Here is a 9,180-nt window from a genome sequence, read left to right on the forward strand (position 1 = left end):
GTGCCCAGAGCTGGTCCATGTTAACTATGGGCATCAGTGGAGGTAAGATACCTTTCAGGTGACCACCATTTTGTTTGTTTTGTTTTGTTTTGTTTTGTTAAGACAGACTCTAGCTCAGTGGCCCAGGCTGGGGTGCAGTGGCATCATCCGACTGACTGTAGCCTCGACCTCTCAGGCTCAAACCATCCTCCTGCCTCAGCCTCCCAAGTAGCTAGGATGAACTACAGGCATGTGGCCCCATACTCAGCTACTTAAAAAAAAAATTTTTTTTTTGGAGATGGGGTCTTTGTTCCCCAGACTGGTCTTGAACTTCTGAGCTCAAGCGATCCTCCCGTCTTTGCCTCCCACTCTTGGGATTACAGTTGTGAGCCCCCTGCTCTAGACAGCCACTCTTTTGTATGGTCATGTAGTGCAGGCTTCAATGGTGTCGCTTTGACTAGATCTTGAACTGTTCTGATCTGACTCACTGTGTAGATCACTTGAGGAGTGTGTGGACGTGGGAAAAAGGGGCTTTGGAGTCCGCTAAGCCGAAGTGGAGTAAGGAGGAGTTGCCTTAGTAACTCTAATTTAAAATTAGGCCCAACTTTCGTAAACACTAACTACATAGACTAACATATAGGTCCAAATTTCTTACACATTCTACTTTCTTAAACATACATAGAATACCAGATATGGTACACTCTCCACACAGAATATTAATCCTAAAGATTTTATTCTCTTAAACATTTGTATACCTAATACACATTCTTCTCCTGGTAGAAAAACATAATACAAAGGCAACTATCTTTTCAAACTATCTAAATCTGGGGTTTATCTTTCCATGTAATTTTCAGGATTGGTGTCCTCAATGGACTCTCATCAGGCATGGCGACAGAGCATCCTGAGCCTGATTTATAGTCTGTAACAAGGACTTCATAATTTGTGGGTCTGTAGCCTATTGTGACCATTCATTTCATGCTCTTCTTCTACCGGTGGGGCTGTGCAATTCTCACCTGAATGATCTCTTGATTTTGCATTTCTTTGGTTCTTAAGATATGTAAATGGGTTTTTCATCTCAACTGAAAATGCTCTATGCTGTTTTAAAAAATTTTTTAGACGCAGCCTGGCTCTGTTGCCCAAGCTAGAGTGGAGTCGCGCGATGTCGGCTCACTGCAACCTCCACCTCCCGGGTTCAAGCGATTCTCCTGCCTCACCCAAGAGTCTGGGATTACAGGCGTGTGCCACCATGCCCAGCTAATTTTTGTATTTTTAGTAGAGATGAGGTTTCACCATATTGGCCAGGCTGGTCTCAAACTCCTGACCTCAAGTGACCCACCCGCCTTCACCTCCCAAGTGCTGAGATTACAGGCATGAGCCACCGTGCCCAGCCTTGAATATACTTTTCATAAACATCCAATGTAAGAACTACGTAACACTCAGTGATGAAAGATGTCTAATTAGATTTAGGGACAGAGTTATGGCTTTGCATGATAATTTGGTCACAATGTCCTAGATCGTTTTACTGATATTACGGATTCACACACACACACACACACACACACACACACGGAGGCATGCACAGGGCAAATGAAAATAGTTATAAAAGGGAACTATTTCTACTTTCTCAGAAGCCCAGAAATCCAGAAATCATTTTAAACAAATCAATATATTTCGAAGCAGCATCATTGAAAACTACAAACAGGAAAATGACATCTGGGAGGCCAAGGAAAGCTTGTGTAATGGAATGTTTCTTAATTGGACAAGATCTAGTAAAAAAGGGGAAGTCATCTATTCTTAGTTCCTTGGATAGCCATCTATGTAAAAGAGGAAGGAAAAACTCCCACCTCCCAAAACCATTAACTTTACCTTAGCACAAGTCAATAAAATTAAATATGTTCTTCCTATAATTTATCTGATTACAGTCTTTTTTTTTTTTACTGCAATGTCTTAACCTGTATATATAATATGTTAACTATTAATGTATTTATCGATAAATAAAAATTACACATATTTATAGGGTCCATAGTGATGTTTTGATAAATATATTGTGATCAGACCAGAGTTAACTAACAATGTCTATTATCTCAAACATCTATTATTTATTCTGTTGGGAACATTCAATACCCTCCTTTTGGCTATTTGAAACTATATATTATTGTTAGCTATGGTAATGCTACAGTGGTATAGAATACCAGAATTCATTCTTTCTATCTAGTTGGAATTTTATAAACTTTTTTTTTTTTTTTTTTTTTTTTTTTTTTTTTTTTTTTTGAGACGAGTTTCACTCTTGCTGCCCAGGCTGGAGTGCAATGGCGTAATGTCAGCTCACTGCAACCTCCACGTCCCAGGTTCAAGCGATTCTCCTGCCTCAGCCTCCCTAGTAGCTGGGATTACAGGTGCCCACCACCACGCTCACCTAGTTTTTTGTATTTTTAGTAGAGACCAGGTTTCACCATGTTGGCCAGGCTAGTCTTGAACTCCTGAACTCAGGTGATCCACCTGCCTTGGCCTCCCAAAGTGCTGGGATTACAGGCGTGAGCCACTGCGCCTGGCCTGTTTTACTTTTTATTTCTATGAGACTAACTATTTTTAGCTTTGCCATAAGAGTAAGAACATGCTGTGTTTAACTTTCTGTTCCAGGTTTATTTCCCTTAACATAATGTCCTCCAATTCCATCCATGTTGCTGCAAATGACAAGATTTCATTCTTTTTTTTTGTGGCTGAATAGTATTCCCAGGTATATATGTACCACATTTTCTTTATCCATTCATCTCTTATTGGAATCAATGATTCCATATCTTGGCTCTTGGGAATACTGTTTGAATAAATGTAAGGGTACAGACTATCTGAAAATAACTTTGGGACTAGAGCACAAAATTCTGACCAGTTGAGGCTAAAGAGTGACGGCTCGCATAAAAGACACTCCTTTTTTGAGATTTTCCTTTGTGAGATTTCTGTCAGTTCCGTATCTTGAGAAAATTGTTTGTGGCTATGGTTTATGATGTCACTTTCCAGTGCAGGGTAATCTCTCCTGGATGCTATTTTCAGCTCAGGATTTGTTTTTAAGTCACAAGTTTCAGTTCAGCATTATTCACCAAATATGTCTTCTGTTTTTGCTTTTAGTACATATAGGCTCCTGGATAACTAGGATAATGTAAATGGATTCGACTGTAATTTCAGGGACTCTAATCTCATACAGTGTCTTATTTAACTTTCACTGCCACCCTGTAAAGTAAGAAATGTTTCAATTTTACAAGATATGAAAACTCCCCTTGGCTAAATAGGGCAGAGTTGAGATTCAAATAAACAAGGTTCAACCTGGAGGACATTATGCTAAGTGAAATAAGACACACAGAAAGATATATGCTGTGTGAACTCACTTCTATGTGGAATATAAAAAAATCAACTCACAGAAGCAGAGAGTAGAATGATGGTTGCCAGGGGCCAAGGGGGATGGTGAGAGAAACAGGGACATGACAGCCAAAGAGTACAAACTTTCAGTTATAAGATGAATACGACCTGTACATCATAGTGACTATAGTTAAGGATACTGTGATTACTTGAAATTTGCTAAGAGAGTACATATTGAGTGTTGTCACACACACACACATTCACATACACAGAAAATGGTAACTTGGTGAGGTGGTAGATGGATTCATTAATATGATTGTGGCAATCATTCCACAATGTATACATATATAAAATCATTATGTTAGAAACCATATATATTTTTTATTTTTTTATTTTTATTTTTTAAAATTGAGACGGAGTCTCTCCCTGTCACCCAGGCTGGAGTGCAAGCTCACCACAAACTTTCCCTCCTGGGTTCAAGCGATTCTTGTGCCTCAACCTCCCGAGTAGCTGGGATTAAAGGCATGTGCCACTCCACCAGGCTAATTTTTTTTTTTTTTTTTTTTTGGACATAGAGTTTCGTTCTTGTCATCCAGGCTGGAGTGCAATGGCGCGATCTCGGCTCACTACAACTTTCACCTCCTGGGTTCAAGCAATTCTCCTGCCTCAGCCTCCCAAGTAGCTGGGATTACAGGTGCGTATCACTACACCCAGCTAATTTTTTGCGCCCAGCCTAATTTTTGTATTTTTAGTAGAGACAGGGTTTCACCATGTTGGCCAAGCTGGTCTCGAACCCCTGATCTCAAGCGATCTTCCCACCTCAGTCTCCCAAAGTGATGGGATTACAGGCATGAGCCACCACGCCCGGCCATGAATAAATACACATATATGTATTATATACATATTATAATATATGTGTGTATATATAGTCAATTTTATCTCAATAAAGCTGGGGGAGAAAAACCAAAACCCAACAAGATAAATGTGAGAGGTTTTCATTTTGAAATTCAGGCTATTTCCTGACGCTGAGGTTCTTTGCACTGTTCTATACCAGCTCTCAAGTCTGTTTTCATGGATTTGCCTCAGGCAACTCTTAAAGAGAGGTAGTCTGCCTCTAAGCTTGAATATCAGGAGTAAAGTGTGCGACAGTGGTAGGTGCGTTCTGGGTGCTTGAAACATGTCAGCCTTCGATGATGAGTCACATCAGTAGTTTATGAATTCCGCCAAGTAAGATGAAGTGCAGGCCATTTGAAAACAAACCAGCACGATGTAATTTCTCCTTTGATCGTTCCAATGACCAAATATGTGTAAAATCCCTTGGTAAACCCTAAGACAATTTTATGAAAGTAAACGAATGGGCCGGGCGCGGTGGCTCAAGCCTGTAATCCCAGCACTTTGGGAGGCCGAGACGGGCGGATCACGAGGTCAGGAGATCGAGACCATCCTGGCTAACCCGGTGAAACCCCGTCTCTACTAAAAAATACAAAAATCTAGCCGGGCGAGGTGGCGGGCGCCTGTAGTCCCAGCTACTCGGGAGGCTGAGGCAGGAGAATGGCGTGAACCCGGGAGGCGGAGCTTGCAGTGAGCTGAGATCCGGCCACTGCACTCCAGCCTGGGCGACAGAGCGAAACTCCGCCTCAAAAAAAAAAAAAAAAAAAAAAAAGAAAGTAAACGAATGTATTGTTGTTATATTTTGGTTTTAGTTGCCTGTTGTTTCTTCAGTCGTCGATTGGAGCTGTTCTGGAAAAGTGTCATTCCAAATAGATATTGTAATAAAAAGACCGTAATAATTTCTAACGAAATAATATCCATTTAGAGTTTTGTCCCGAAAGAATTTATGTCACCCAATAGCAGAGTTTTCTGAATAGCCTCTAAAGTAGGAAGCATCTTGGTGGCTTCCTCCGCCTTCATCTGGAAAATGTTCAGGCTCTTTGACATTGTTTACTAGGATTCTTGGTGGCAGACAGAGAACACAATTTGGAATAAAATCTGGACTTTCATTCTAACAGATTGAAGTTTCCATAATGCCTACAGATACTCCTTTCTAATGTTTGTATAAATAAAAGGATATGACCCAGTTGTTTTTAGATCAGCGTCAGATATCATCATTTCCTTCCCTAGATGCACAGAAGTAGTTTGGGAATTTGTGCTTGTCTATTTTAAAAAGAATCAAGAGTGAAAGCCAAATATTTTTGGTTTTTGTTTTTGTTTTTGATTTTTTGAGATGAGATCTCACTCTGTCAACCAGACTGGAGTGCAATGGAGTGATCTAGGTTCACTGCAACCTCCACCTCCTGAGTTTAAGCGATCCTCCCACCTCAGCCCCCTGAGTAGCTGGAACTACAGGTGCATGTCATCACGTCTGGCTTTGTTTTTGTTTTGTTTTGTTTTGTTTTTTGTATTTTTGGTAGAGAGAGGGTTTTGCCATGTTGCCCAGGCTAGTCTCGAACTCCTGAGCTCAAGCCACCTCAGCCTCCCAAAGTGCTGGGATTACAGGTGTGAGCTGCTGCGCCTGGCCAAAAGCCAAAGGTTTGATTGTGAAGGCCCTATGTCACTCAATATTAGGCTAGATCTACTAGCTGGACATTAGTTGTCAGTTCAAGTGGCTTGAACTCTGAATACTAACAGTGGCATTGAACAAAATAGCAAGAAGTAGCATAATTATTCAAATAAGGCAAATTATTAAGAATTTTAGAAATGCAAATATCCAGATTTAAAAGCTAAAAGTCAGGCCAGGTGCAGTGGCTCACGCCTGTAATTCTAGCACTTTGGGAGGCTGAGGTGGGCGGATCACCTGAGGTCAGGAGTTTGAGACCAGTCTGGACAACATGGTGAAATCCCGTCTCTACCAAAAACACAAAAATTAGCCCAGCATGGTGGCCTGCACCTGTAATTCCAGCTACTCTGGAGGCTGAGGCGGGACAATCGCTTGAACTCTGGAGGTGGAGATTGCAGTAAGCCAAGATCGTGCCACTGCACTCCAACCTGGGCAACAAGAAGAAAACTTGTCTCAGAGAGAGAGAGAGAGAGAGAGAGAGAGAGAGAGAGAGAGAGAAACTAGCTTTGTGCCAAAATCCTTTATGATTGGCTGATTTCCTTTACAAAATTCAATATATTTTTCACTGAGAATATTTTTTAAACCCAAGGTTTGTAAATACCCAAATTTACAAACCCAAGGTTTGTAAATAGACATTTATGAGCCCAAATCTCTTTTTGAGATTCTCCTTTGTGAGATTTCTAGAACCTCCCCTGCCCCCTATCAGTTCCATTATCTTGAGAAAATTGTTTGTGTCTGTAGTTTCTGATGTCACTTTCCAGTGCAGGGAAATCTCCCCTAGATGCTATTTTCGGCTGGGTATTTGTTTTTAAGTCACAAGGTTCAGTTCTACATTGTTATTCAGCAAATATGTCTCCTGTTTACCATTTTAAGTGGTGTACAATAAAAAGGAGTTCTCAACATTTCAAGAAAAATAAACCTTTACATTCTTTATACATTTCAGAAATTTAGATACAATGTATATAACTCATTAATCTTTGAAAAGAAACGAGAAAATAGTGAGAAGCTATACCTACAAACTGTGTGTGTGTGTGTGTGTGTGTGTGTGTGTTTTTGAGACAGAGTCTCACTCTGTCGCCTAGGCTGGTCTTCAACTCCTGGGCTCAAGAAATCCTCAGTCCTCTGCCTCCCAAAGTGCTAGGATTGCAGGTGTGAGCCACAGTGCACGGTCAGCACTTAAGTTTTAAAGAGGCTTTGAATTCCAAGCTTAAAGTCATTTCAGCCGGGTGCAGCGGTGTGTGCTTTCAGTCCCAACCTCTCCACAGGCTGAGGTGGGAGGATGCTTGATCCCAGGAGTTCAGGGCTGCAGTGTGCAGTAATGGAGCCTGTGAATAACAGCTGCACTCCAGCATGGGCAACAGAAGGAGATTCTGTCTCAAAACAAAAAAAAAATTTCATTTCATAAAATACTGAAGGGAGTAAAGGGAAACAAGCCGCCTACGGTGAAGAGTCTTGGAGTCTAGTCCTGACTCTAACTCAGCGTGTGATCTTAGGCAAAGGACGTGTCTGAACTTCAGGGAATTTAACACGTAGTTGAATACATATTTGCCAGGACCTGAGTTTTGTTTATTCAAAGTATCAGACTCCTCATCTTCACAGTCAAAAATGTTTTGAAAATAGAACTCTCAGTCTTCAGGTTGCAGGTTACAATAAGAGCAGTTTCTTTTCCTTTTCTTTTCTTTTCTTTTATTTTTTTCTTTTCTTTTCTTTCTTTCTTTCTTTCTTTTTTTTAAAGACAGGGTCTTACTCTGTAGCCCAGGCTGGAGTGCAGTGGCACAATCACAGTTCACTGCAACCTCAACCTCCTAGGCTCAAGTGATCCTCCCACCTCAGCCTCCTGAGTAGCTGGGACTACAAGCGAGTGCTACCATGCATGGCTAATTTTTGTATTTTTTTTTTTCATAGAGACAGGGTGTCAATATGTTGCCCAGTCAGGCCTCGAACTCCTGGGCTCAAGCGATCCACCCACCTTGGCCTCCCAAAGTGCTAGAATCACAGGTGTGAACCATCACGTCCAGCTCTAAGAGCAATTTTCAATACAGCAAAAGTCTTCATCAAAATTTACCATGAGAAAAGGGCCCATGTACTACTGTTTTTGTTTGTTTGTTTGTTTGTTTTTTGTTTTTAAACTATATTTACTTATTTGGGACAGGGTCTCGCTCTGTCACCCAGGCTGGAGTGCAGTGGTGCAAGTATAGCTCACTTTAACCTCTAACACCTTGGCGCTTGCAATCCTCTTGCTTCAGCCTGTCAGGTAGCTGGCACTACAGGTGCCCACCATCATGCCTGGCTATTTTTAAATTTTTTAGGGACAGACTAGCTGTATTACCAGGGCTGGTTTCAAACTCCTGGGCTAAAGCAATCCCTTTTCTTTCTTTCTTTCTTTTTTTTCTTTTTTCTTTTTCTTTCTTTCTTTTTTTTTTTTTTTTTTTTTTTTTTTTTGGAAGAGGAGGATATAGAAGGGAAGGGAAAGGGAGGGAGTTCCTTTTCTTGACATGTACTTGTTACCTCATCCCACTCTCATGTCATAAAATAGCTATGACTCAGTCATACTGAGATGTTTTTAACCAAGTTCAATAGTAGTGAAATTCGTGTTTATTTCCACATGCTCTCTTTACTTGAAAATGTGTGTTCTTGCTTTAACAACAATGTTGGTTTAAAAATGAAAATATGTAACAAAAAATGAAAATAAGAAAAAGTGAATAAAAAAATTAAAGACTGTTGCATGCATACAATACTAAAGATGCTGGTGACGTGAACTTTCTCCTCTCATTCGTGATCTCTAACTTACATTTTTAAAATGAAACTTGGATAAAATCATTTCCCAGTCAGGTGCAGTGGCTCACACTTACAATCCCAGTACTTTGGGGGCTGAGGTGGGAGGATGACTTGGGCCCAAGAGTTCGACACCAGCCTACATAACATGGCAAAACTCTGTCTCTACAAAAAATACCAAAATTAGCCAGGCGTGATGGTCTATGCCTGTAATTCCAGCTACGCTGGAGGCTGAAGATGGGGGGATTGCTTGAGTCTGGGAGGTTGACGCTGCAGTGAGCAGTGATTGCACCACTGCACTCCAGCCTGGGCAACAGAGTGAGATTCTGTCTCGAAAAGAACAAAACAAAACAAAAACCCATTTCCTGTGTCCCCTAATGTTGCATTATTGTTGGATGCATTACAGGAATTTGTAAAATACAAAACAGAAGAAAGACTAGAGGAAAGACAGAATCCTATATTCACATTTAAAGAAAATGTAAATATACTTTTCTCATTATGTAAGTAATATATAGCTG

Source organism: Chlorocebus sabaeus, chromosome 18 (genome assembly GCF_047675955.1).
Source record: "Chlorocebus sabaeus isolate Y175 chromosome 18, mChlSab1.0.hap1, whole genome shotgun sequence".
Lineage (NCBI taxonomy): Eukaryota > Metazoa > Chordata > Mammalia > Primates > Cercopithecidae > Chlorocebus > Chlorocebus sabaeus.